At 47.1% G+C, this 27243-nt stretch overlaps 1 protein-coding gene across 2 annotated transcripts in view; it reads right to left on the bottom strand.

Annotated features, from left to right (window-relative positions):
- Nucleotides 1-24910, bottom strand: part of FRMPD3 (FERM and PDZ domain containing 3) — a 154519-nt gene extending 129609 nt beyond the window's left edge. For both annotated transcript variants that reach the window (XM_034949547.2, XM_055106246.1), the window contains exon 1: nt 24780-24910. The gene's annotated coding sequence lies outside the window, so the exon portion shown is untranslated. The remainder of the gene's footprint in view (nt 1-24779) is intronic.
- Nucleotides 24911-27243: the final 2333 nt, after the last annotated feature.

Below are 27243 nucleotides of genomic sequence, written 5' to 3'. Positions count from 1 at the left end.
CTCATATTTTCCAGCACAGAGTAGGCACTTTGCAAATGTTGTTCATTAGTGGCAGTAGTGGCAAGGGGTGGCTTGCAGAGGAATCAGCCTTCCCCCATTAATCCTTAGCATCACCTGCCACTCACCCCCACAAGCTATTTCCAGTGAATATGCAACCTATGTAAAAACCATGTGGCAAAGGGAGTTTTCAGAGAAGCCTCCTAAACCCCCTACCAATGAGATTTTTGCCCCCAAATTCTTCCTATATGACAATTCTGGAAGCCACCTAGTATTTCTCTACATTTTGCTCTTTGAGTTGCCCTCTTTATCTTTTAGCCATTCCTTCATATCTCTCAAACTCCTCTCTTCCTTGATTTCCTCTTTTCCTATCTCTTGATCCCTGTGCTTTTTCTTCTTTATTCTCCTTCCACCTCTCAGGCGTGCATATTCTTCACCTAGCCTCCCTCTCTCTAGACCAAGCCTCAATTCTGGAATCTTCTCTATTCCGAATTCCTTACCTCAAGCTCCAAGGGTTTCAAGCTCTTCCTTCTCTGCAGCTATTGTAAATAAAGGAGAAGCTGCCCTAAGCTGCACGGCCAGGGCAAGTTGTGGCCAGCCCAGATGACCTCCTCCTGCTGTAGGGACTGAGGTTCCCGTGGTAACAGGGAAAGGATACCTGCATCTCTGGGAGGAAGACTGTGTACTTGGAGCTTAGCATTTTGGTTTTGTTTCGTTTTGAGAAAGAGTCTCGCTCTGTAGCCCAGGCTGGAGTGCAATGGTGTGATCTCAGCTCACTGTAACCTCCGCCTCCCAGGTTAAAGCAATTCTCTTGCCTCAGCCTCCCGAGTAGCTGGGATTACAGGTGCCCACCACCACTCCCAGCTAATTTTTTGTATTTTTAGTAGAGACGGGGTTTCACCAAGTTGGCCAGGCTGGTCTCGAACTCCTGACCTCAGGTGATCCACCCGCCTCGGCCTCCCAAAGTGCTGGGATTACAGGCGTGAGCCACCACACCCAGTCCCGAGCTTAGCATTTTGAACAGGCCCTCAAATACACACACCCACACCTGCATCCCTGTTTCTTGGACTCAGAAATGTGTTCAAAAGGAAACTGGCCATTTGGGAGAAAAGTGTGTGTATGTTGGGGGTGAGGGTAAAAGAGTGTCATATTACACTAATTAGAACCTCTACTCCTGGCTCTGCCATGTGGAAGTGTAGTAGAAACTTCTCTGCAAAGTCAAGTTTGTGGGGCTCCAAAAGGTCACATGATCTGGACCTAAAGCTTTCTACCTTTGTAGCTAAACTCTGGCAACGTATCTACCTCTATCACATCCTGAAATCATGTTCAGGGCCAAACAACTGTGGGGTAGAATAGAAAAAGGACAGATTCCGTGCCCGCAAAGGCAAACCTGGCATCTACACAAAAGTCTGCAAATACAAGTGCATCCAGGACATTATGGCCGCCAACTGAAAGGTTTCCAGCCTCTCTGGTTCCAGGGCCTGGAATCCACTGTAACTTTTTCTCACCTCTGCAGCAGCTCATATCTCTCACATAGAGGTGTCAATCAAATACTTTCCGTAGAAAAAGAGAGAAAGGCCAGATTTGGGACCATAACAGATTTGAGTTATGGTCCCAACTCTGCCACTTATTAGCTGTGTGCCCCTGAGCAAGTCACTACACCTCTCTGAGCCAGTATCTTTTTACATAAACTGAAGATCATTAGAGTGCCTTACTCATGTAAAGTTCTCCGCAAAAGAAGCCACTTAACACTCAGAGAGGGTTTTTGATTGGCTTGGGTAAGGGGTCCTGTTCCAGGAGAGACCTGCCCCTTTTGGGATGGGTGGTCTGAGTCAGGGCTGGGTAAATTAAGTAACAGCAGCTACCATTTATTAGTGCTTTACCTACATGAGCTCACTGATTCCTCACACCACTTCTGTAAGCTAGAGACTATTTATCTACATTTTGCAGAGGAAGAAATGGAGGTGCTGAGAAATAAAGTGACTTGCCCTAAGTCACAAAATCAGCAAGTGGTAGATCCGGGATGGGAACACAGAAGTGATAAAGGGAAAAAGGAGATGTCAGCAGGTAGTTGCTGGCCTAGTGCTCTGTTTTGCCTGGGGCTGGCTGGGCCCCTCTACCTAGTGCCTCAGACCCAACAGGCCCAAGGGAGCCCATGCACCTTTCATTACTGTGAGCCGAGCTCACCCTCCCATAAAAAGTGGCTTGGATGAGAGAACCTGGATACCTTGGTTGCCGGTGAAGGATTCACACACTTATTATGGTTTTCTTTTTTTTTTTCATGGGAGCCTCCAAACGCCACTGCTTCTAGTTGGCCACCTTGGCCCTTATACAAAAATTAACTCAAGATGGATTAAATACTTAAATGTAAAACCCTAAATCATAAAAACCGTAGAAGAAAACCTAGGCAATACCATTCAGGACATAGGCATGGGCAAAGACTTCATGACTAAAACACCAAAAGCAATGGCAACAAAAGCCAAAATTGACAAATGTGATCTAATTAAACTAAACAGCTTTTGCACAGCAAAAGAAACGATCATCAGAGTGAACAGGCAACCTACAGAATGGGAAAAAATTTTTGGAATCTACCCATCTGACAAAGGTCTAATATCAGAATTTACAAGTAATTTAAACGTATTTATGAGAAAAAATCAAACCCCATCAAAAAGTGGGCAAAGGATATGAACAGACACTTTTCAAAGGAAGACATTTACGTGGCCAACAAACATGAAAAAAAGCTCATCATCACTGATCATCACAGAAATGCAAATCAAAACCACAATGAGATACCATCTCACACCAGTCAGAATGGCGATTATTAAAAAGTCAGGAAACAATAGATGCTGGCAAGGCTGTGGAGAAATAGGAACGCTTTTATACTGTTGGTGGGAGTGCAAATTAGTTCAACTATTGTAGAAGACAGTATGGCGATTCTTCAAGGATCTAGAAACAGAAATACCCTTTGACTCAGCAATCCCATTACTGGGTATATACCCAAAGGAATATAAATCATTCTACTATAAAAACACATGCACACGTATGTTTATTGCAGCACTATTTACAATAGCAAAGACATGGAACCAACCCAAATGCCCATCAATGATAGACTGGATAAAGAAAATGTGGCACACATACACCACGGAATACTATGCAGCCATAAAAAGGAATGAGACCATGACTTTTGCAGGAACATGGATGAAGCTAGAAGCCATCATTCTCAGCAAACTAACACAGAACAGAAAACCAAACACTGCATGTTCTTACTCATAAGTGGGAGTTGAAACATTGAGAACACATGGACACAGAGAGGGGAACAACACACACCAGGGCCTGTTGGGGGGATGGGGGGTGGGAACGTAGAGGACAGGTCAATAGGTGCAGCAAACCACCATGGCACACCTATACCTATGTAACAAACCTGCACGTTCTGCACATGTATCCCGTTTTTTTTTTTTAGAACAAAGAAAGAAGGAAGGAAGGGAGGGAGGGAGGGAGGGAGGGAAGGAAAGAAGGAAGGAAGGAAGGAAGGAAGGAAAGAAGGAAGGAAGGAAGGAAGGAAGGGAAAGAAGAGGCTTGGAGCTGACACTGCGACTGCGGCAGTGGCCTGTGGGAGGCAGCCAAGGGCTAGCTCAGCATAAATGACAAACCCTCCTGCTTCAGCCCCTTGTGCGAAGCTAAAATTAACAACTTTCCCAACTGCAAACAAACGCAATTGCTGAACCTGCATTCCCCTCTCCTGCTTCTGCTGCCAAGGAGCTTCCTGGGCCTCATCCTAGCTTTCTCCTTATTCCCTGGCCACGCCCATAGCGCTGGGCTTTCTGAGCAAAGGCAGGTGATACTCTACACAACAAACTTGAGCTTGGATCTAAGGAGGGTCCCAGGACTTCAGCAACCCTGGGTGTGGGTCAAATACCTTCCAGGTACCACCACCCACCCCTTGGTTCCTCTCTTTGCTCTTTAGGTACCCAACACTTTTGGCTACCACTAAGTCCAGTAATTATTTATGCTGGCTTCCAATTAGCCAGGAGATTCCAATTTTTCATTTCACTAGGGCCTTTTCTTTTACCTCCTACCATCAATACTTATCCATCTGTGATAGCCAGCCTGTAAAATGTTGCCAAATAATCCCCACCTCCTGATGTTCACACCCTTGTGTATCCCCTCCCCTGAGCATGGTCTGAACCTAGTAACTCACTTCTAATGAATAGAATATGGCAGAAGTGATGGGATATAACTTCCAAGACAAGGTTATAAAAAGACTGTGGCTTCTGCCTTGGGCTGGCCTAGGTGTGCACTCTGTCTGTCTCATCAATCATGCCACAGAAAGCAAGCTGCTGTGTTGTGAGGAGCAACCTAATAGAGAGGCCCAAATGGCATGACAAGGAACAGAAACTCTCAGTCCAACAGCCTGTGAGGAAACGAAGCCTGCCAGCACCACATGAGTGAGTTTGGAGGCACATCCGTCAGCCCCAGTTGAGTCTTCAGATACTGCAACCTTGACCCACAGCTTGAATGCAACCTCATGAGTGACCCTGAGCCAGAACCACCCAACTAAGTCATAACCAAGTTCCTGATCCACAGAAACTGTAAGATGATGTTTATTGTTGTTTATTGGCTAAATGTTGGGATAATTTGTTATACAGAAATAGTATCCATTTCCTCAAAGCTCTGCTTTATCCCAATTGACAATGGCTGGTGATCTAATGTTCAATTTCTCTTTTTTTACTGCCAGATAAGAGGAGACCTTAATTCAGTTAAAAATACTTGAGTCTTCAGATTGCTACTAATGAACACTGGGGATTTTAGATGCCGGCGGAAGGCTAATAGAAACGATTATTGGGGCAGAGTGTCCACCGTTACTTTGCATACAGTGAGTCCTAAGCCTAGGCAATGTTCACAGTGTCTTAGAATCCTCAGATGATCAAACTTTGACCCAAATATACAAATTAAGAGCAGTATCCAGACTGTACCCTCCTCATACCAGTTTCCTCTTTGGATAATGATAGCTAAAGTTTATTGAGTACTAACTAAATAAGCACTGTTCTATGCACTTCACAATTATTAACTCATTTAATCCTCATAACCACCCCATTCTAAAGAAGAATAAACTGAGGCACAGAGGAGTTAAGCAACTTGTCCAAGTTCACAGTCACTAAGTGGCAGAGCTGGGATTTGAGCCCATGCTCATAACCATATTACTCATGGGAAGTCCACATGTGTTGGGCAAAAGGAAGGATTCTGGTTACCAAGAGGTATCAGAGCCCTTTCTTTCTATCCTTTTCTTCCTTTCATTTTGATATGGTTTGGCTCTGTGTCCCCACCCAAATCTCATCTTGTAGCTCCCATAATTCCCACATGTTGTGGTAGGGACCCAGTGGGAGATGAATGAATCATGGGGGCAGGTCTTTCTCATGCTGTTCTCATGATAGTGAATGGGTCTCATGAGATCCGATGGTTTCAAAACCATTTTAAGCCATCTTTGCCTGCTGCCATCCACGTGAGATGTGACTTGCTTCTCCTTGCCTTTTGCCATGATTGTGAGGCCTCCCCAGCCATGTGGAACTGTAAGTCCAATAAACCTCTTTCTTTTGTAAATTGCCCAGTCTCAGGTATGCCTTTATCAGCAGTGTGAAAGTGAACTAATATACATTTCCTTGCTCAAAAACCTACAGCAGTTTTTCAATGCCTACTGGATCAAGTCCAAAGTCCTCTTCATGACCCTTACCATAATCCACCCCCACTCTACATATCTTTCTCTATTCTCCACCACATAACTTCTACCTGTAGCTACAATAATCCCCTGGTTTCCCCATATATCATCTTCCTGATTTTTTCCCACCTGAAAATCATCAATGTTTGTTGGAAACAATTAGGTGTGAAATACGAAAGGGTTTTATAGTCAGATCATCTGGAGAAATGTTGAAGACCCTTTCTCTTACAGTGGTTGTGTGAAATTCCAAAGAGAAGACTATGGATCCTCTACCCACGTGGAGGTGTATCTCTCAGTTTTGCCAAAGTGAGGCCAATGCTGCAAAGCTGGTGGCCAAAGCTCTGTCTCATGCACTGCACTGAGCCAGACCCCATCTCCTCCCGAAAGTCTTCCCCACTTTTTCCTGCCCACATTTTTCTTATTTCTGAAATCTGATGCTATCTGTAGTCTGAGGCACGCAATGTAGACTGTTCTCAGGCCATTCAATTCTTAATTCAAATGTCACCTCTTCAGAGAAGCCTTTCCTGGCTGCTCTAGCTGAAGTAGCTCCCTGTTACTCCTCAGCACAGCCCCTTGTTTCTCTCCTTCCTAGCACATGTCAATACAAATAGTGATTATTTATTTGTTCACTTTTAAACACGTGTCCCTATTGAAACACATGCTCCAGCAGGGCAGGGATTTTGTCTGTCCTGTTCACCATTGTATCCCCAGCATCTAGAACAGAGCCTGGCACATAGGAGGTGCTCAATGAATATTTGTTCGTTGAATGAAAAAAATATTTCACCTGCAAGTTCGTTTGTGTGCTTTTCCCTAGCTAGAGAACAAGTTTCATAAGGGCAAGGCCTATGTTATTGTCTTCAGTTTTCCATGGCATCTAGTAAATCCTGAGACCATACTTCGGGGAGTAAAATTGTTCTTGCCCATGCCTCAATGTTTTCATTCATTTAACCACACCACCCTGCCTTAATAGACTGCCTAGGATGGGGAGAAGTAGAGTAGGGGTGGGCTTTTTGACTGCACAAAGTTCTAGTCTTGAACTTTCCAAAGAGGTGATCTGCAGAAGCCCAATGCGGGAGTGGGAAGATTGGCAGGTTTTCTGCAGTTTCTGGGTAATGGAAAGAGTCTTTGTAGTGGAGAAGCCACAAAGAAGTCAAAAGGAAAGATAGAAGGGCCTACCAGACAGGCAAAAGTTGAAGGCCATCAATATATGTTGAAGGAAAGGAAATCTAAGGAAATCTTGGTCTTAGAACAGGAGCCGGCATTCGGTACCTAAACTGCAGGGTGGCTAGGACATTTTGAGGCTGCAAAGCAAACTGTGGGAGTCTCTGTCTGAGTAGGAATGTGGAATAATACTGCAGGCCTCAGTGACCTTGGTGTGAGTGAGGAAAAATGGAGAGAGAGAGAGAGGCCTAGACTCTTCACATCTAAAAACAGAAATAATCTAGTGAGAGAGGGGGAAAAACCCATTTCCTAACCTTAATGCAGTTAGGGAGCAGAATAAACTGCCTAGTGAGGATCTTGAGTCATTGGTATTAGAATCATTCAAACTAGGGGAAATCGGCCAGACATGATGTTCCATGTAAAAGGAACTATGATAAATAGACCTTTAGTGATGTAGTCATAAGGTGTGAGGGGAAAGGAAGTCCCCTATAAGTAGCAAGGGACTACTTATCTATAGTCCTATGCTTAGGTCTCTTGGTGAGCCTGTGCCTATGGACTGTGAACGTGGTCAGTGGGGGGAGGTGTTGGAGTCAGTCCTCGGAGGCCACCACACATGTGCTTGCACTCTCTCTCTGTCACACACACACACACTCACACTCACATTTACACTTTTGCACACTAAATGGAAAAAAACAATTCTGCTCCATCTTCCTACAGCTTATCTGTTTCATTGATGACAAAAGGGCTATCATACTATAAAGAATGTATTACTTCTCCTCACTGACAAGTGACTTCTTGTGATCCTGATGTACCCCTGCAAAAATCCGGGTGTCTCTCAGGCCTCTCCAGTCAGGAAAAATTCAACCCTTGCAGATTTACCTTCAGACATGTATACTTTCTCTCTCTTTCTCTCTCTCTCTCTCTCTCTCTCACACACACACACACACACACCTCCAACCTGACTCAATTTCAACAGATATCAGCTGGACTCCAGCCTCATGTCTTTCTGGTTCCCAGAATGCTATGGACTGTGAATGTGGTTAGTGAGGGGAGGTGTTAGAGTCAGTCCTTTCTTGGCCTTTCTGATGTCAACTCCTCTTAGAGTCTCTTGGCTAAAGGTGGGAGTTTTCTTTGCTTCCAGAGGAATCTATGGTACCCCTTGCCCCAAGGCCCAGTGGTGACTATAAAAGGGCCCATTCCTGCTCTGAGGGTCCAGGGAAAATACAGACTTGCTCCATGCACTGCAGAAGAGGCCATGTGATTTTCCTTGCCTTTCCTCTCATTCCATCCTCTCCTTCTTCCCTTTGGCAGCAGCAAACTCAAAGGCCTTCTCAGTCCCACTGAAAGGAAAAGGAAAGGACAAGACCCAAATGAAATGGATCAACTAGTAGACTGGGAAATTGAAAATGCGCCAGAGGCCCAGGGAGGGAAGTAGAGAGCAGCAGGACAGGGAGTGAAAGTGGAAAGCCCCCAGCTGAGAAGCCAATGACCACAAACGGCCCTGCAGGGTCCTAGCCTGGCCAAAGCTGCTCCACTCTGTTCACTGTTGGCTCAGTGCAGAGAGCACAGAATCTATCAGGGCTGGCCAGTGGCAAAACTGTGAGGTTGGGGGAGCTGGTCTCCAGCATTCCCTGTCTGGTCCTCATCTCCATTTTGAGGTCCCCTCTCCCAGACTCCCAGGGATTTCTCCCTGTCCCAAGAGTCTTGCACAACCTCCCCACAAAACAAAATTCACCTGTCCCTGTCCCATTTCTGCAGAACGTTGGGTGCATTGAGTCATTTGTGCGGCAAGGTGTGAAATGGTGGTCATGGCTGAAAGCTTTGTTCTCCACAGCTGTTATGTGGCTGTTAATAAGGTGTATTTGAGGAGGAAAAGAAGGAGATGGCGACCTATAGTCAAATAAGTATTGGAAGCCACAAAACTATGTTTTTAGCAAGTTTCTCTACTGCAAAACTTCTCAGAGCCTTTCATATGCTAATGTGCATTACAAAGCTCTAAGAGAGGTAGGTATACAGCATTTCTCAAACTTATTTGGCCAGCCACGGATTTTTTTTTTTCTTTTTTTTTTGGTAGAGCAGCTTAAAGGACCAGTATTTTATTTGATGTATTTCCCCTCTCAGATAACTTAGTTGCATTTCATAACAGTCCTTAATATTTAAACTTTAAACAGTGACTGTAATGGTGGGAAAGTCAGGCACCCTTACAGTTAGAGAAGGCAGTGATGGTTAGACTGGATCAACCACCAGGCCATAGGGAAGATATAAATGACCAGAAGACCCTGGTGACCTGGCTGTTTTGTGCCACACATTATAGATGGTTGTCACTTACCAATTGGCCTGCTCTAATCTCATACAGTCCCAAGTGTCTTTAATACTTTTTTTGTGTGTGCTGTGTCTGGGAGAGTAGTGTGGAGGGAATAGAGGAGAGCCTATCTCAAGACATATCTATTTCTTTTTTCTTTTTCTTTTTTTAGACACTGTATCACTCTGTCACCCAGGCTGAGTGCAGTGGTACAATCTTGGCTCACTGCAACCTCCGCTTCCTGGGTTCAAGTCATTCTCCTCCCTCAGCCTCCTGAGTAGCCGGGATTACAGGTACGCACTACTATTCCTGGCTAATTTTTGTATTTTTTGTAGAGAGGGGTTTTGTCACATTGGCCAGGCTGGTCTCAAACTCCTGACATACAGTGATCTGCCCGCCTTGACCTCCCAAAGTGCTGGGATTATAGGGGTGAGCCACCACACCCAGCCTAGACATGTCTATTTCTCACGTTGATACACTCATGTTTGACAGATGAATCAGGTCCTTCCTGAATCATTTGCCATTTGTGACTTTGTTCTTCACTGACACCACCAATCCCCCAAACTCCATTCTCGAAACCCCACTGGGCATGATGCCTCAAGAAAGACTAGCTGGGAGCACTGGTCCTCTCTCTGGGTTCTCCCATATATGTGCATGAACGAGTCACTTCTTTATTGTGCACGGTATTAGAAAAATGGGAGGCATTGGAGAGAACTTGAGGGCTGTACTCAGTCACACTGCTTCTCTGCCAGCTTATTAAGTGTCCTGACCAGATAGGTCCCCAAAAGTGACCTCCAGTAGCTCCCCTTAAAATAGCTGAGATGCTCATCAACCTGGTGAACTGAGCGGGGTGGACACCAAGGTGTTCTTTTGAATCAGGTGACCTAATCTTGGGAAGCGTCAGCTACCTAAGAACAGGAAGTTCTCATCCATTAAATTGAGAACTCTGCAAAGTTGAGAACTGTGCAACATCAGGCAGCTAATAAAAGCACTCTGGCTACTGTACTCTGTGCTACTCTGAGTACTCCAGGAGTACTGTGCTCAGTTCTGGAAAGGACCCCTAAGAGGCAGCCTTACAAATTGGAGTGTTGCCAAAGGAAAGTGACTAATATGCTAGTGGGTCAATAGGCTAGGACATTTTCTAGACATGGAGATACAAGCCAACATTCTACATAAAATTTCAGGAGGTTCACGGAACCCCAGGTTAAGAAGCTCAGCTGTGGAATCATATCACAAAAGGAATCACTGAGCAAACTGGGTAGATTTAGCAAAAAAAAAAATTAAATAAATAAATGAAATAAAATAAAAGTCAAAAGATAGACTTGAGGGAACGTGATAGCTATATTCAGATATTTTAAAGGGGCTGCCGACAGGAAGGAGGAAAGAAGTATAAGATTGCTATCAGCTCGATATCAAAAAATGTGCTAATTAGAGTTGTTCAACAGGATGGGCTACCTTGGGAGGCTGTGAATGCCTTGATGATGAGAGTTAAAAATTTGAGGGGGAGAGTGGATTAGATGATCTCTAAGGTCCAACATCCCTTCCAGCTTTGCATTTCCTCCCACCCACATGTTTTTGTCTATGTCACTGAGACCCTTTCTAGTTTATCACAGAAAAGAGCCACAATCTTACCTACAAACAAATCCCAAAAGGCAAGATTAGATTAGAGGTGGCCCCAAACTCAGGACTACCTGGTCCCCTAGCTCCACTTCCACCTGAAATCATCACATCTTACCATCCCCCATACTAGGGCTCTCAGGGTTTGCTTGGTGACAGCTAGTTAATCTGATAAACTAATCTGCACTAATGGGATCAGAAATGCTAATGAATTAATGTATTACCTTCCCAAGTGACATATTTGCATTTTACCAGAGGTCTTCTGGAGATAATGCCTTAACTCAAAGGAGTGATTAATATTGAAATTTTGTCTGTTTGGCAGTCCAGCAAGGAGATATTTTTAGAAAGGGAACCTTTTTCCATCCTTCACATCAGACCATCTGCTAGAAGAGGAAACAACATGTTCCTGCCCTTGTGGGGTTTACAGTTAATATAGTGGGGGGATTACAATTGCTAACATTTATTGAGCCTCTACCAAAGTGGGAAGTATAGCACTTAGCCCTGTGCTGAGTGCTATAGAAATATTATCTTTGAGTTCTCGCAACAATAGCCTCCTGAAATAGGTATTTTGCAGATAAAGGAATTGGGTCTCAGAGAGGTTAAGTAACTTAGTACTGCATTTCATTGACTCTAAGATGCTATCAACTGTAAGAGGCAACATTTTCTCAGATTTCCCTAACAAAGAAGAAATGCTGCCAATTAAACTACAATGAACCATGGATCATAGAAGTATTTCAGTTTCAGAAATGTTAAAAATGTGTATTCAAATATGAAATACACAAAATGGTAAGGCTGACTCCAGAGTACATGCTCTGTCTAATGCTTTTTATAAAACCCAAATGGGAAATAGCTGGGGAACACTTTGATATGATCATATAATAGCAAGTACATATTAATATTTTAAAACAAAATAATTACACAAGCATCCAGAAGATTGCACACTGAGTATGAGGTCAATGGCAGATCATGTTGCTGGGGGTCACAAACCTCAGTGGTGGAGAAAAATAGGGACAGTATTTATGGAAGAAGGACTACCCTGAGCTGCGCCTGGAGCTGAGGTTGTGGGGGTGGTGGCAGACAGCAGATAACTGAAATTCAGTTTTTGAGGAGATGGTACATTGGCTGGCTTGGTTAAAGTGAAGGCATTAGTTGGTGAAATCAGGAGAAATACTTTAGTGAGAAACAGAGAAGGCAAATGAACTGGCAGGTGGTCTGCAAAGACCCAGATGAGAGATTTCCCTTTAATATGATGGGCAAAGGGGGCAACTGTGGATTCTTGCCAGTTAATGCCAAAATATTAGGAAAAGCTGATTCTGGCCACCAGGATGAATTAACGTTTCCAGGGGCTTCCTAAAGGGGTAAAAATCTAGCATGGCAAGGGGATTGTGTCATCAGAGTCAGCAGAATTCCAGGGCATTTTTCACCCTAAGCTTTCAGCCCTCTCTTGACGTGCATTCCCTTCTCTCCAGGTGCATCATTCCTCACCTGGAAGAGGAAGTAACAGAGCCATTGGCTGTGTGGGGCATGAAGCCCCAAGCTCTGATGCTGAAACATGCACCCCTCTACCCTAGGCCATGGTGGAGGGTGCGGAAGATACAGCCTGGATGATGTACAGTTCATCTCCCCTTCCTCTACTAATTAGTGTTTGTTGAGCCCCTGCAATGTGTGTCTGGATCAGGCCTGGAGGATACCTTGATGAAAGAGGCCCCTGAAGAGTTCACTCTCTAGCTGGGGAGAAAGAAAAATTAAAGTAATGTGAGATGGTGGGATCAAGTGTTGAATTGTGGTGGAAAGACTGTTCAGATTCCAAAAAGGAAGAGGTGGAATTGGGGTGCTTTTCTTTCCTCTATATTTTTCTGTATTCTCAAAGTTTTCTACTATGCATAGATATTACTTTTATGATAAGGGAAAAATTATAATTTTAAAAACGGGGGCAGCCAATGAGAGCTAGAATAATCAGGAAGTCTTCATAGCAGAGGCTGGACTTGAGCTTGTTGGTTAGAGGATATGATGGAAGGATTTCCAGAGATGGAGCAAAGGGGGCCACTGCAGGCTGGGGGAAGAAAAAAAAATGACTGCAGGGATAAGAGTAAGCACCAAGTGGGGTACAGTGGACAGGGAGAGTAAGGAGGCTAGGGGAGTCTGGGCATTGGGAAGAAGTGGGGCAGAGGGATACACACAGACAGACACACAGACACACAAACACACATATGTATATGTATATGTATATGTATATGTATATGTATATGTATATGTATATGTATATGTATAGTGAATTCCAGCTCTTGTGGAAGGCAGGCCTCATCTACCAGGAGGAGGAGCTTCTATTTGATATAGTAAGCAAAAGGGCACTATTATAGGTTCTTGAGCAGGGAATGACACGATGAAAGATGTTTTAAGGAGATTCCTCTGGCAGCAGCGTTGAAGGATCACTTGGCGCTGATGGGGAGGCTGAATGCAGAGAGACCATTTAGGAGGCTGCTGCAGTAATCTAAGCATGAGGTAATGAGAGCTTGGGCTATGATGGTGGCTGTGGGAATGGTCAAGAGGGGGTGGATTCGTGAGGCACCTGTGAGAGATGAACTGCCAAGAGATGAACTGTGGTGACTGACTGGAGTGGGGAGGGAGTGATTGATTCCAAGTCTCAGGCCTTGGGCTATCAAAAGAGTGATGGTGTCATTGATAGAGAGAGAGATACAGCCTGCTGAAGAGGGGCAGGAGCTTTCAGCGTGGAGGGTAAGGTTGGAGAGGAGATCCTGAGTTTGCTTCTAGATGTGATGAATTTAAAATGATGGTAAACTCCAAAGAGAAAATGTCCTTAAAGTTAATAATGAAATGCAACTGGAGCTCCGGTTAAAGGCCAGACTTCATCATTTCCAGCAATCACCTAGAATTCCAAAGCAGGACAAGCTATATTTAGACTAAGTGTGGAAATCTCTAAAGCGGGTCGGGGGAAGAAAAGAAAGCAGACCCAACAGCCAATGCTGATTTGGACTTTGCAGGTGATGGACACTAAACTGTGTGGCAGCAGCGGACTAGTGGGTCTGTTTAAAGAACCCCCTCTTTTTCCTCTGTCAGTGAGTGATTTCTCTACATATTAGAAAGATTACAGCTCGACTGTAGGTGACGAGATGAATATGGAACAACACTCACTTTATTAATCATATCTGCATTCTCTGCAATTTCACTGATGGTGGCAACAGAGCCAGTGCGGCACACAGGACCCTTGTCAGCCCTGTGAGTGGGCTGGTTTTCAGAACCCCAGTCCACAAAAGCGAGATCCAGATTCCTGGCCATATTGATACAGGATTGGAGGCAAATTTATTTAAAACATCCTCTGGGGGCTGGGCACGGTAGCTAATGTCTATAATCCCAGCACTTTGGGAGGCCCAGGTGGTAGGATCGCTTGAGCTCAGGAGTTCAAGACCAGCCTGGGCAACATAGTGAGAGCTCATATCTACAAAACATAAACAAAATTAGCTGGGCGTGGTGGCATGGACCTGTAGTCCCAGCTACTTGGGAGGCTGAGGTGGGAGGATTACTTGAGCCTGGGAGGCAGAGGTTGCAGTGAGCCGTGGTGGTGCCACTGCATTCCAGCCTAGGCAACAGACCGAGATCCTGTCAAAAAAAAAAAAAAAATCCTCTGGGTACTTCAGTTTCTGAAACCAACTTGCTTGGGTCTAGGTTAGAAGTGGGATGATAAAGAGAACAATTACTGAAGGAAGAAATGTATAAACCAATGACAAAACTTAGGAGACAGTGAGTATAGACTGTAGAAGAATCTCCAAATTGAGAGATCTTGACACTTACCTGGTTGACTCCTAAGCCAGTTGTTGCCATCGTGCCCTCTTCTTTCTGCCTTAAATGGGTTTTTTCCATCAGAAGGGTAGTAAACATACAAACTACCCTAGTCAGTGACTTGCATTCTCTCTTCTCAGTCCTTCACCTGCATAAGCATTTTCCACTCTGGACACCTGCCTACTTCTTAGCCACCAACCACCACCCCTGCCTCAAATTTGCAATCAGAAGACTTTACAGAAATCAAAACAGAAATCTTTAGCAGGGAAGTGCTGGAGGCCGCTGACTGACAGACTATGCAGTGTGTGTGTGTGTGTGTGTGTGTGTGTGTGTATGCTTGCATGCACGCACGCACACACACGTGTGTTCATCCACCAATCTAGCCATCTGTTCCTCTGTTTTCCCAGTGGGTTTGGATCAGAAGCAAGGAGAAGCCTGTTTGATTGGGTGGTCCTGCCCTCAGAGCAGAGCTCCCTTGGCAGTTAGGAGCCCACAGCCTGAGCAGAACTACTGTACTCATTCATCTTTACAAGGCATCATATGCTCCCACAAGAAGAACAAGTAAAAGGAGACTAAAATCTCACAAATATCCCTTTATCTGCAGTTCTCTATTTCCCTCCAATCCAGGGCTGGCAGACCTGGCCCAGACACCTATCCAGGGCTGATATTCAGTGGATTGGGTGGGGAGGGGAAAGTTGGTGGGGGAGGCAATTTAGCAGGCAGAGGCCCTGGCCGTGACTCTCCCATCAACCTGTGGACTCCTCACTTAGTTTCCTTATACCAGCTGCAACAGGGCTCCAGCTGGCATCAAAGTGCTGTGGTAGCTCTTGCCATACTGTGGCACAGGTGTGACCTCCACTGAGATGATTCCCAAGTGCTCAGAAGAGTTTTCAAACTGATTCTACCAGGGAAGTTGAAAGATGTTTCCTCACTCTTACCAGCTCTCAGAAGCCTTGGGGGACTTGAAACAGACCAGACACAGGCATCGTCTGCCTCCGGCCTCCCTGTTGGGGGATGTAATACTCAGCACCCCAGCTTGGCTATCATCTCAACTGCATTCTGCAGCCAGATTCCTCATTGCTCACTCTTTCAGGTCATGGTACTGAAGGCCCCTGTGCGCATCTACTTTACTTGGAAAGGATAACTGATTATAATGCCCAATGTTATCTTAGCTCCAGAAACTCTGCCACCTTAAGGTCCTGAGGGCATGAGGCAAAGAAAGTGTAAGTATTGAGGCTAAGAGGAAGGAGCGAGTGAGACAAAAACAAGTCAAGAAAATCTACTTGGTGGTTTATCAGCCACACCGATGCCTTGAGAACCTTTTGGATTTGACCCTCCTCTCTATGCCCACTGCCACCACCTTTATCACCTCTCACTTAGATTGCTGTAGTATCTTACAGGCTGGTCTCAAGTCTCTCCCTATTCCAATCAATTCTGCTTCCAACTGCATAGCTAACCATCCTGAATCACTATGCATAATTGTCCGACAGCCCCCAAGGTTTACCCAAGTCCAAACTTCTTCTGACATCAGAGACTCTTCAAATCTGGGAGTCCCATACCCAGCCAATCATTTTTTCCCCACTGTGCCTGCATATACACCCTCTCCTCTAGTCAGACTTCTTTCTGACCCTTTCTTGATAACACCCTGACCATTTCCATCTCCAGCCTTTTCCCTATGCTGTGCCTCCCCCTCAGAAGCCTGTTCCTTTTCTAGTCAACAATCTCAATCTCACATGTTACTCAAAACATAACGCAGGTTCAACCTCTTCTGGGAAGACTTCTCCCCTCGTTCCAGCCCACACTCTCATTCTCTCTGTGCTTTGAACCCCTACAGTGCTTACTGTTTAGAGCAAAAAAATGTGGCACATCATTGTTTTCCATCTTGTATTATTCTTAGTTACTTCATATGAATGAGTATTATTTTTCTGTTAAATTACGAATTTCCAGAGAGCAGGGCCTTTGCTTTCCCCTTCTCACCATAACATTAGTACAGGGCTAGATCCTGGAGTGGTCAATAGACTTCTGTTCCCATGACTTAACTCCAGTATGAAGGAAGGATGAGATAAGTGAAGCCCGCTAAGGATCTCCCCTGTTCATTCCCTCACCTTTCTCAAAAGATGTTCCAGACGGCAGAGGAGCTGAGGCTGCCGAGTGAGACATAGGCAGCCAATCAGCTGTCAGATCCTAGCTTTCAGAACACTCCCACCTCCTAAGGTTTTCTGGGCAATCAATAACGCTGCTTAAGTGATCAATCTGAGACACAATGGGCTGTAGGGGCCAGTGTTTGATTAACTTGAGAGAATAAATGTACGCTGGAAGAGAAAGAGCAGGGAGGGGGGAGCAGAAGAAAAAGCAAGAAGAAAGATGAGCTAGGGGAAGGAAGAGAGAGAAAAGCCTTTATGAAGGAGGGTATGATGGGATGGAGCTGAGAGTAGTTCTCACCTAATCCAATTCAACGAGTTAAGCAAGTTCCTACTGAGGTGTCGAAATAATCTTGGGGCTTTGTCAGAGTCCAGTGAATATCCCAGGGCTTTTAGGCAATTTTTGACCTTGGCAAGAACACTGTTGCCATGGTCCACTGAGGGTCCACACAGCCTCCATATTGGGTGGAAGAGTAGGTGTGGGATAGAGACTTCAGCCAATATCAAGGAAAGACATGGATCTTGAGCTATGCTCATTGGCTGTGTCTAGAGAAATCCCAGGTTCTGGCATCCTACACTCTCCTACCCAAGCCTGATGACTCAGAAACCTATGATGATATGGGACAGTAGGCTCATCTGCAAGGGAGATATCAGCATTACCTTCTCTCTATCCAGAATTGTATATACTATCCTCCCTCTCAAGGCCCTGGAGCTGGAAATTTAACTATTTGCAGTTAACAAAAAATAAGGAGTCCCTTTCCAAATGTTTTCCAAACATTAGCAAATGTTTAGCTATACCACGAATCAAATTTTTTTCTGGGAAAGATAGTATTATCTGGAAAAAAAAACAGAGCAGATGGCCTCTTACTGTGAGAAAGTTCCTCCTTTAATCTAACCATGATACCTGCTGCTCTCATTAAAAACTCATCCTTCTCATAGGATGACATTGGTACCCTCCTGGTTATGCAGGCTCAAAGCCTTAGAATCATCTTTGACTCTTCCTTCTTCCTCACCCCACACATTCAATTGGTAGGTAAATCAGGTTTCCTCTACCTCCAAATACATTCACCCATCTTCTTTCTGTCCCCAACCAGCTATGGTAACAACCGGCTAACTGGTCTTCCTGCCTCCAGAATGATCTTGTTTTAATCATTATGCCAAAGCGAGAAAAAAAGAAAAATGAGCTTGAATCTAATCAAGCCCAGAGCTAACTTCCATTTATAGAAAATATAGGGGATAGGTGAACAAGCTAACTGGCAATAAGAGGACAAACCAGAATGTGGGAATTGTGCAGAGCAAACAACCTGATTTCTGTGACAAGTCAAAGAGAGAGGGCTGTTGAAAGGGCCTTTAGAGACATAACAACCAAATGTCATGTGTGGAACTTTTTTGGAACGTCCGTCAAACAAGCCAACTGTAAAACATGTTTTGAGACAATTGAGGGCATATGATTATGGACAGGGTAATGGATAATACAAAGGCATTATTGTTACTTTTGTTAGGTGTATTAGCAGTTCTGTAGTTATGTTAGAAAATGTCCAGTTTTTAAGAGATGCATAGAGAAATATTAGGAATAAAATGATGTGATCGATGTTTGGCATGATAGGTGAAGCAAATATGGCAAAGTCCTGATAACTAGTTAATGTGGATAATGAGTATGTGGGGGTTACTATACTATTTTCTCTAATTTTTTTGAGGTTGAAAATATTTATAAGAAAAAATAAAGACAGGCTGGGCACAGTGGCTCATGCCTGTCATCCCAGTGCTTTGGGAGGCTGAAGTGGGAGGATTGCTTGAGCCCAGGAATTGGAGACCAGGTTAGGCAACACAACAAGACCCTGTCTCTATGAAACACTAAAAATTAGCTAGCAACTCGAGAGGCTAAGGTGGGAGGATCACTTGAGCCCAGGAGTTTGAGGCTACAGTGAGCCATGATCATGCCACTGTACTCATCTGGGCAACGGAGTGAGACCCTGTCTCTAATAATAATAATAATAATAATAATAATAATAATAGTCATCCACTATACCCACTCTATCTTCCTAGCCTTATCTTCCATTCCTGCCCTATTTCTCTATGACACAGCCACCCTACGTACTTGCTCAAGTTTTTTCCAGTCTGAACTTCATCCCTTCACTTATTCATGAAGTCATTCATTTGAGTAGTCAACAAATATTTATTAAGTATCTCTTCTATGCACTAGGCACTGTAAATTCAAAGATGACTGAGAAGGAGAAGGACAGGAAGCCTCCTTCATCTTTTGTATTATCGACAGCAACTAGCACAGTGCCTTGTACATAATTGGTGCTCAATAAATGTTTTATGAACTAATGTGCAGGGGGAGATGCGATAGAATCCCTGTCTAATATGAATCAACAAGTATTTGGTCCAATTCAACATATGCCTATTGAGCACCTACTGTGTATTAGGCACATATGCTATGGGGATTTAAAAAAAAAAAAAAGATGTACTTGCCAAATGTATCTTTATTTATTTATTTATTTAGAGACAGGGTCTCACTCTGTCACCCAGGCTGGAGTGCATTGGTGCGACCACAGCTCACTGCAGTCTCGACCTCCCGTGTTCAAGCCATCCTCCCGCCTCAGCCTCTCTGTAGTCCCGAGTAGCTGAGATAACAGGTATGCACCACCATACCCAGCTAATGTTTTAGTTTTTTGTAGAAATAGGGTCTCGCTATGTTGCAAGGGCTGGTTTCAAACTCCTGGGCTCAAGCTGTCCTCCCACCTCAGCCTCCCAAAGTGTTAGGATTACAGGCCTGAGCCACCACACCCAGCCCCAAATGTATTTTAGAGACGGAGGAGTTCAGAGGAGAGAGAGATCACTTTAGTCTAAAATGATCAGAGAAGATTTCACAGAGGAGGTGAATTTGAATGTAGAACTGAAGGATAGGTATAGTGATATGGAATAGGAGAGAAGCATAGGCAGAGAGGAAAGGGCATTCCTGGTGAGTGAAATGGAATGAACAAAAACATAGAGGCAAAAAAAATGTACAAGGAGATCCTGGGGTAAGAAACTTGGCTGGAGTAGAAGGGTCCATGTAGGGCTTTGTTTCACAAGTAGATCAAGTGTATCAAAATCACTTGGGGAGCTTGTTAAAATGCATATTCCTGGACTCCAGCTTTCAGACCTACTGAATCAGAAGCTCAGGAGGTAGGACTCAGGAATCTGCATTATAACAAGTTCCCTCAAGCAATTTTAAGACACATTAAAATTTGAGAATCAATGATGTGGACCAAGCATGAGAAATAGGGTTGGAAGAATATACAGGGTTAGGTCCACACAAGGAGAACTTTGAATGCCAGGCTAAGGAGGCTGAAATTTATCCCACAGGCAATCAGGTATCACCCTCCAAGGATGATGATCAGAAGCATTATGAATAAAGGATATTCCACAACATTAATCTAGCAGTTGTGTGTATTATGGACTGGAAAGGAAAGAGACTAGTGCAGTGTGGCTGTGAGGTGGTGGCAGGAGTCAGGGTGGACTGGGGCATAGGGGAAGAGTCAGAGATGGCTTTGAGGTTTCTAGACTGGGAGACAAGAAGCCTTATGGTAAAAGAAAGGTGAGAAGAGTGAGTCATCTCTGAGAAATAATGAGATGAGTTTGTGAATACTGAGTCTGAGAGCAAGCTATCCAAGAGGAAATGTTTAGCAAGCAGTTGGAAATATAGGACTGAACCTCAGGAGTGGGGTTAAGTTTGGGCTAGAGAAATGGGAATGGTTGGTAAAGAGGTGAGAAGGGAAGCCACGCATGCCTGTGTGTCCTTGTCAATAAAGAAAGTGGAAAGCAGGAGGAGCTGGAGAACACCCAGATTTGAGGGGTAGTAAGAAGAACTAGCAATAAAAGAGAAAAAAGGAGGGGTCACTTGGCTGGAAGGAGACCCAGATATTAGAACCTAGCAGAGAGTTCTTTCAAAAGCTGCGGGTGGCTAGTAGTGTGGCTAATGGCAAAGTGAATTTGAGGCACAGAGCAAAAACACTGGCTACGGCATGCATGCTGAGAAAGCTGCAAGGAACATTCTCATGTTCCTTAACACAAACACACAGAAACAGACACACCTGCTCCTACAGATACACAAGTAGCACCTCTTTCCCTCTCTCTCGTTTCCCCGCCCCACGTTATACACATATTCCCATTTCCAGGCTCATTTTCTGACTACCAGGGATTGGGCACTAGTGTGCCACAGGCTGTTAATGTTCTGTTTTAAGGATGGTGCCTCAGGTCTCAGAAAAGGGGGCTCTGCCTGTCATGGGTGGGAAATAATACAGAACCCCAAGATCACTGTCCTTGCCTTTGGCAGCTCAGCTGAGGGGAGGAAAGGAGGGAAAATGGCATGTTTCTCTGGATTTGCTCCCTACCCTACCCCTTTGCCCCTAGCCCCAGGATTTCTCAGCAGACAATAAGGTCCACCCCATTTTGAGAGTCCTTCATTTTGGCTGCCGATAATGCAAGAGAATGTTTTTGTTTCTGAACTTATGGTAAAAAGGAAAATAGAAGTCCTTGAGAGAAGAGCCAGAACAGAGTTTTCTGCTGGGAATGCTAATGGCCTTAAGGCTGCCCCACAAACAGAAGCTGACTTGAGTGTGCTTCCTCCCAGGGGGCCTGTCAAAGCTAAGGGTCTTCATCTAGTATCAATAGGTATCAATTCTAGTTCCCCTAGCAATGATTGCTAGGGCCTATATGTGAAGGCAAGAACCCCCCAAAACCAAGCTTGTCTGCATGAGCCTCTCTTTCCACAATTTGCCCCAGGTATGTGTTGGGGTTTGAGGGTGTGTCTGAGGGGTGTGTGTCTTGTGTGTGATATGTGTGTGTGTATTTGTGTGTGTGTGTATGTATGTGTGTCTTATGGCTTCATTCAGTTAGCCTGGAGGTGCCACAAAAACAGGGATCTTTCCTCTGTTGCATTGGTGCTGCCCCTCCAAGTGCCTTATCAGGCATTAGCCACGGAGTCCAATCATTTATGCGTAGTGGGGGAGGGTGGGTACAGAGTGCTTCCGTTGTCCTGCATCCACCCATGCTCCCTCCAAGGGCTGAAGTAAGGATTACTGCTGTGGGGCAATTCCTCTCCTCTACTCATCCCACCCGAGACTCCTCTGTTACCCACCCCCACCCCCATCTCCAGCAAGCCTTTCCCAGCTTGCTGCTATCATCAGCAATCCCAGGGCTTTCTTGTTGCACTTTTTCAATCTACTACTGCTCCTAGAGGATGTCGTTGGTCACAAAATCCCCCAACTGGGCCACACAGCTCACTTCTCAAGACCCTCGGACTGCACCACTTACAAGAGGGAGGGGTCCCCTGACTCATTCCAAATGCAGCTCGCAGCCTCATAGAAGTCCCCAGACCTCTCCTCCAGTGGGGTAGAGGCTCTGTTGCACTATCCAAAGAAGCCATAGCACCAACAGCATCACGAGCTTATGTTGGAGGGGGCACTTACTGAGTTCAGGCCAATAGTCTGGCCACTCAGCAGAATGCCTCACATATCTGGGAAACCCTCAGGGCCAGAAGCCTGGGGTAGCTGCCACCCTCCCCTGGCCAGTCTCCTCTCCCTGGTGGCCTTCAGCCCACAACTGCAAGGCGGTTGTGGTGGTGGGTGCCAGCGAGAGATAGGGGATATTCTCTCCACATGCAGCAATGAGTGTTTCTTTCCTGCTTATATCTTATTCCCTCCTTTCTCAGAATCTGGCAGTGGCTCCCAATTGCCTCTCAAGTCAATTGAAACCTTCTCTTTGTGGGCCTCAAAACCCTCCACAATTACATCTCACCTTCTGACACCCTCACTCCCACACACACATCACCCATAACTCTGGCCTAGGCACAGACAGTAGAGTAGACAGATGAGGTTGTCCACAAACTGCTCCTGCCTGAGTCCTGCCACAGGTGCCTGAAAGCCCCACCAACAGAGTCACTCCTCTGTCTCCTTTAAAAATGCAAATGTTACCTGTGAGGTGTAAGCAGTAAGCCTCTATCAGCTATTAACACCTTGGCCTGGCAGGGATTCTGTCATCAAATTTGCCCGAGCAGTGAGCAAAGCCCCGCCTAAATCATCTAAGGGGGCGGGGGAGAGGACCCAGAGGAGCCCTGAGCAGCCGACGGGAGGGGCAGGAGCAGGGAAGGGGCTCTGACGTCGAAGCCATCGCCGTCACGATTTTACCACGGTCTACATTCTAACTCCGCATCTCTACGTAAAACAGTAAAACCCACTAGTCCTTGCTCCCCTCAACCTTGTTTCCCCCATCCACAATACATTATGCCTTATTTAACCTCAGGGGTGCCTTCATGACAAGCTGCTAAGGTTGAATTAGTCCTTTCACATGAAATACAAAAACAAACAAACAAAAAAACAAGCCATGAAATTGGGTAGACGCTGGCATGTTTGCTTGAGCACGGCCAAGTCTTGTTGAGGTCTCCCCGGGTAGAGCAAGATCCCTTTGCTCAGCGGAAACAGCAAAGGCTTCCCGAAAAGCCTCTCTTAGCTCCCAAGAAGCTGGCAGCTGGGTTCCCCCTGCTTCTCCTGCAGTGAGCTTCATGGGCAAGGAAGGCGAGGGAGGGGCAGGGCCTCCAAGCTGAGGGCCTCTGTGGCTGAACTGGCACACTATCCCGGGTCCTCTAGGCCCAGGTGGAGTTCGCCATTTACCCCGGTCTCCAGCTGGGAAAACTCACTTGGTGCTTCGCTCTGAGTCAGCATAGAATCCCCCACCCTCCACTTCGAGAAGGGCGCCCCCAAGGGAGCCTTGCGCTTATAGCAGTTTCTCCGAAGGCAGGAGTCCAGAGACTGCCCCGCCCTCCGTAAGAGCTGCAGGATGCTAAGACCACCCGGTGGACTCCAGGGTTTTGCACCTGGACCAAGATGCCAAGGGGAGGGGCAGGTCTAGCAGAATTCGGCGTTTGCTGTCATCTGGGGCTCTTTAGTTGCAGCTGCAAGGGTGGAGGTGCCACCTGCTTCTGGGGGAAGGTGTCAAACATTTGCCCCTGCAGTGGTTTCAGTGTGTGTGTATGGGGGTGTGGTGTGTGTGTGCAGGAAACCCAACAGCTCGAGCGTGGAGGGTATGACTACCAGAGTTGGGCACGCTTTTTGCCAGAATGGGGTTCTTAAGGGCTCTGGTGGATGTGTCTACAGTAGCTGCGTGTGACGGGGGGTTGCTGGGTGTGTATTGGGGGGAAGCAGCAGGTACTGGATCTGCAGTAATGTGCAGTTGTCATGTAGTTTCTCAAGACCACTCTGAGAAAACACACACACACTCACATACACACTCTCCAACCTCCAAAGCACTAGGCTGGGGAGTAGAGGAGTGTGTATGTGTGTGCATGTTTTAGCAGCGCTGGGGGGAGGTGCATGTATCTGTATATGTGTTTGAGCTTTATTAGCATCTTGGTGGGAGGGGGCAAGTGTAGCTCGCGCTCTCTCTCTCTCTCTCTCTCTGTGTGTGTGTGTGTGTGTGTGTGTGTGTGTGTGTGTGTGTGTGTATGTGTGGTCTTTGCATGGGGCTGACTGTGTGGCTGAGCGCCGGGTATGTTGTGCGGCTGTGTGTGCGTGTGTGTGCGCCTCCGTGTCCGCTTGTGAACATGGCCCCGGGAACCACGCACATGCTTCAGACAGCTGTTTCTGGCAGCCCCTGGGCTCGGGCTTCGCCGGGCACCCCGGCTAAGTGGCCACCTCCTAGCAGCCAGGCCCCGTGTCTCGCCAGCTCTCCCAACTGTGCCCACAGCCCAGGCGCGCACACAAAGGCTCCATAATGAACGCGCTGCACTCCCCTGCGCTCGACTCCTCACCCCGCACCCGCGGAGGCCAAACGAGCCCGCCAAGCCAGAGACTCGCCGGGGCAGTGGGCACGCAACGGGCCGTTACCCCGCCCGCCCAAACTCCGGGCGGCCAGACGTTCGGCGCCCCCCGCCCTGCCCCCGGCTCCCGGGGGCGCCCAAGCGCCAGTCGCCCCCCAGCCGGCCCGGGGCGGAACGCTCCCGCCGCGACCCACCCCCGGTTGGGCTGAGACAGCGGGCGCGCCCCCCTGAAGGCAGCGCGCCTCTTACCTTCCTCCCCCTCCTCTTCCTCCTCCTCTTCCTCCTCCTCCTCCTCCTCCTCCGCCTCCTCAGCGGCGCGGCAGCGCCGGCGCAGCGGCGGCGGCGGCGGCGGCGGCAGCGGGACTAGGGCACCCGTGCCCCCGAGCCCGGCATGGGCTTGGGGCTCAGTGGCGCCGGGCGGCGGGGCGGGCAGAGGTTGGCAGGGCGGCAGCAGCTGGCCCGGGACGCGGGGAGCTGGCGCGCAGGCGGCGGGCTGCGGGCAGGATGGCAGCAGCGCGCGCGGGCTCCTCGGGCGGGCTTCATGGCTGCGCCGCGGGCGGCACCATCGCCGTGGCTCGCTCGTCGCTCTCTCGCTCCAGGAGTGCGGCAGGCTGCGAGGTGACGGATGGCGGCGAGGCGGCCGGACGGCCGAGGAGGGGAGGGGAGAAGGGGCGGGGGGAGGGGGAGGGGGAGGAAAGAGGGGAGTGCAGAATGAGGGGCCTCTCCGGCGCCTCCCGACCCTCGAGTGCTGGCGTCGATTTCCCCGAATGGGAAAGCGGCTTAAAGGCGCAGTTCCTGGCTCGGGTCACTACTAAAAATAAGCAAAAAATTGACAATTGGGGAAAGAATCTCCCAAGAACAACCCAGCAACCCAGCCACCCAGCCTGGCGCTGCCTCACTTCTTGAATCTGACCGTTACGGCCGGACTCTGCCGGGAACTGCTGGCTGCCGAGAGGGCAAGCCAATTTCCAAAGTGAACCCGGGAAAGGGGGGCGGGGAGTGAACTGCGGAGAAGGGGCAGCAGGAACGCTTGCTTCAGAGACTCCGTTCCCTGGCCCCTGACCTTGCTTCTCGCCCCTTGTTTGCTCGCCTTCTGCTGGGGATGCCCTCCCTGCAGCTCCCCTCCTGGTCACCATCGCAAACATCCACACGCACCTTGAGTTTCGGCTCGGGCTCCTGCTCTCAGCGCCTCGCCCCAGCACTGGAGTGTGAGCGGCTTCGAGCCCAGGCCCAACGCCAGGAGCCCACCTCAGTAAGGGAGCGATCTGCCAGCTGGCAAAGGTCTGCTTAGAAAATGCGATTGGTTTGGTGAAAAGGGAAAAAGGTTAAGGTGTGTGTGCATGTGTGTTCACCAGCAGATGGAGGGAGGGTCCTGGCCACACACACACACCCGGAAGGAGAGCAGCTAGGCACACAGCACAGTGCCTGATGAATGATCTCAGGACGTTTTTTAGAGACATGCTGTGAATACTAAACATGCAGCAGCCGAGATTCAAGAGAAGCTCTTGGTCTCCCAGCGGGCTCCAGACCCCTTCAGAGGAGTTTTGAGGGCCAAGAAAAAAGGCCACTCTTCCTTCCCCCAAAAGGGCAGCCTCAATGGGGACCCAGAGAGACTGGGAAGCTGGACAGTGGGTCTGGGTGGTGAAGTTAAGGCCAGGGAAGAGAGAAGCAGGAGGAAGCAGTGGAGTTGAGGAGCTCCTGGTGATGCCAAATACATGGTGAATTTCCGGGTGTCAGAAGCACCTCGGAGAGACAGTTAAACATTGGCACATTTGGGCCTTGTGAGTTCTAAGGTGAAAAGTCAGCCCTCCTCGATTTCCTCTGTGTTCCTGAACTCTAAAGGAGGCTGTTGGCACAAAGGGATCCATTCTAGTTGGAATATTTCCTCACTTTCGGTTCTTTTCAAGCACTTGGTTAAAGCTTCAGAAGAGGCTGGAGGGCTACTGAGGGGCAATTGTGGGACAAGGGCTGTTCTCCTAGGCTGCACGGAATTTCCAGGATACAGAGAGCTCCGGGCACAGGGCTCCGTGGCTTCCCACAGCTGGGCTCAGCAGTGGAGTAGCTGACTAGCAGATTTGGCCATCCGTCCACTGAGCACACTTTTGCTTTCTTCCTGGCACTTCCCACCTTGAAAAAAGGATGGAAATTCCCTGCATCTGGATGGGAGTAGCCTAAGCTGGTAAACCAAGCTGATGGAATTATTAAAAGCGGATGACAAGTGAAAGTGAAGACATGCAGGGAGAGAAACACACAACATTCCCTGCAAATGCACAGTCAGAGCCCAACCTGAGAAGATGCTCTGAGGAACACAGCACACACAAAGGGACACACATGGAGTCAGTCACATGTGGGGCCACAGACACACTGAGCTAGTGCAAAAAAAAAAAAAAAGGCTAGCCAGAAAAGTGACTCAGACTTTATTTCTAATCCTTCTGAAGGAAAGAGATGAAGAGAAACAGGGAAGAATTGGCCTCCCATCTCCAGGGACTGGAGAGGGAGCCAGGAACCAGCTGTCCAGTATGAATAATAATATTTCCAGCCAGACTGTCCCTGGCAGATTTTCTTGGGGTGGTGTCTCAGGAGGTGGGATCCCCTCCAGGGTCTCCTGAGCCTCACCTAGTTCAGTCTTTATTAATATTAATAACACAGGTCCCAACAAATTGGTTTGTATCAGTTATTACAATAAAGCTCATGGGTTAAGAACTAAAATAAA

This window comes from Pan paniscus, chromosome X (genome assembly GCF_029289425.2).
Source record: "Pan paniscus chromosome X, NHGRI_mPanPan1-v2.0_pri, whole genome shotgun sequence".
Taxonomy (NCBI): domain Eukaryota; kingdom Metazoa; phylum Chordata; class Mammalia; order Primates; family Hominidae; genus Pan; species Pan paniscus.
The sequence above is the reverse complement of the archived record's forward strand: the minus strand, read 5'-3'. Positions and strand labels throughout refer to the sequence as shown.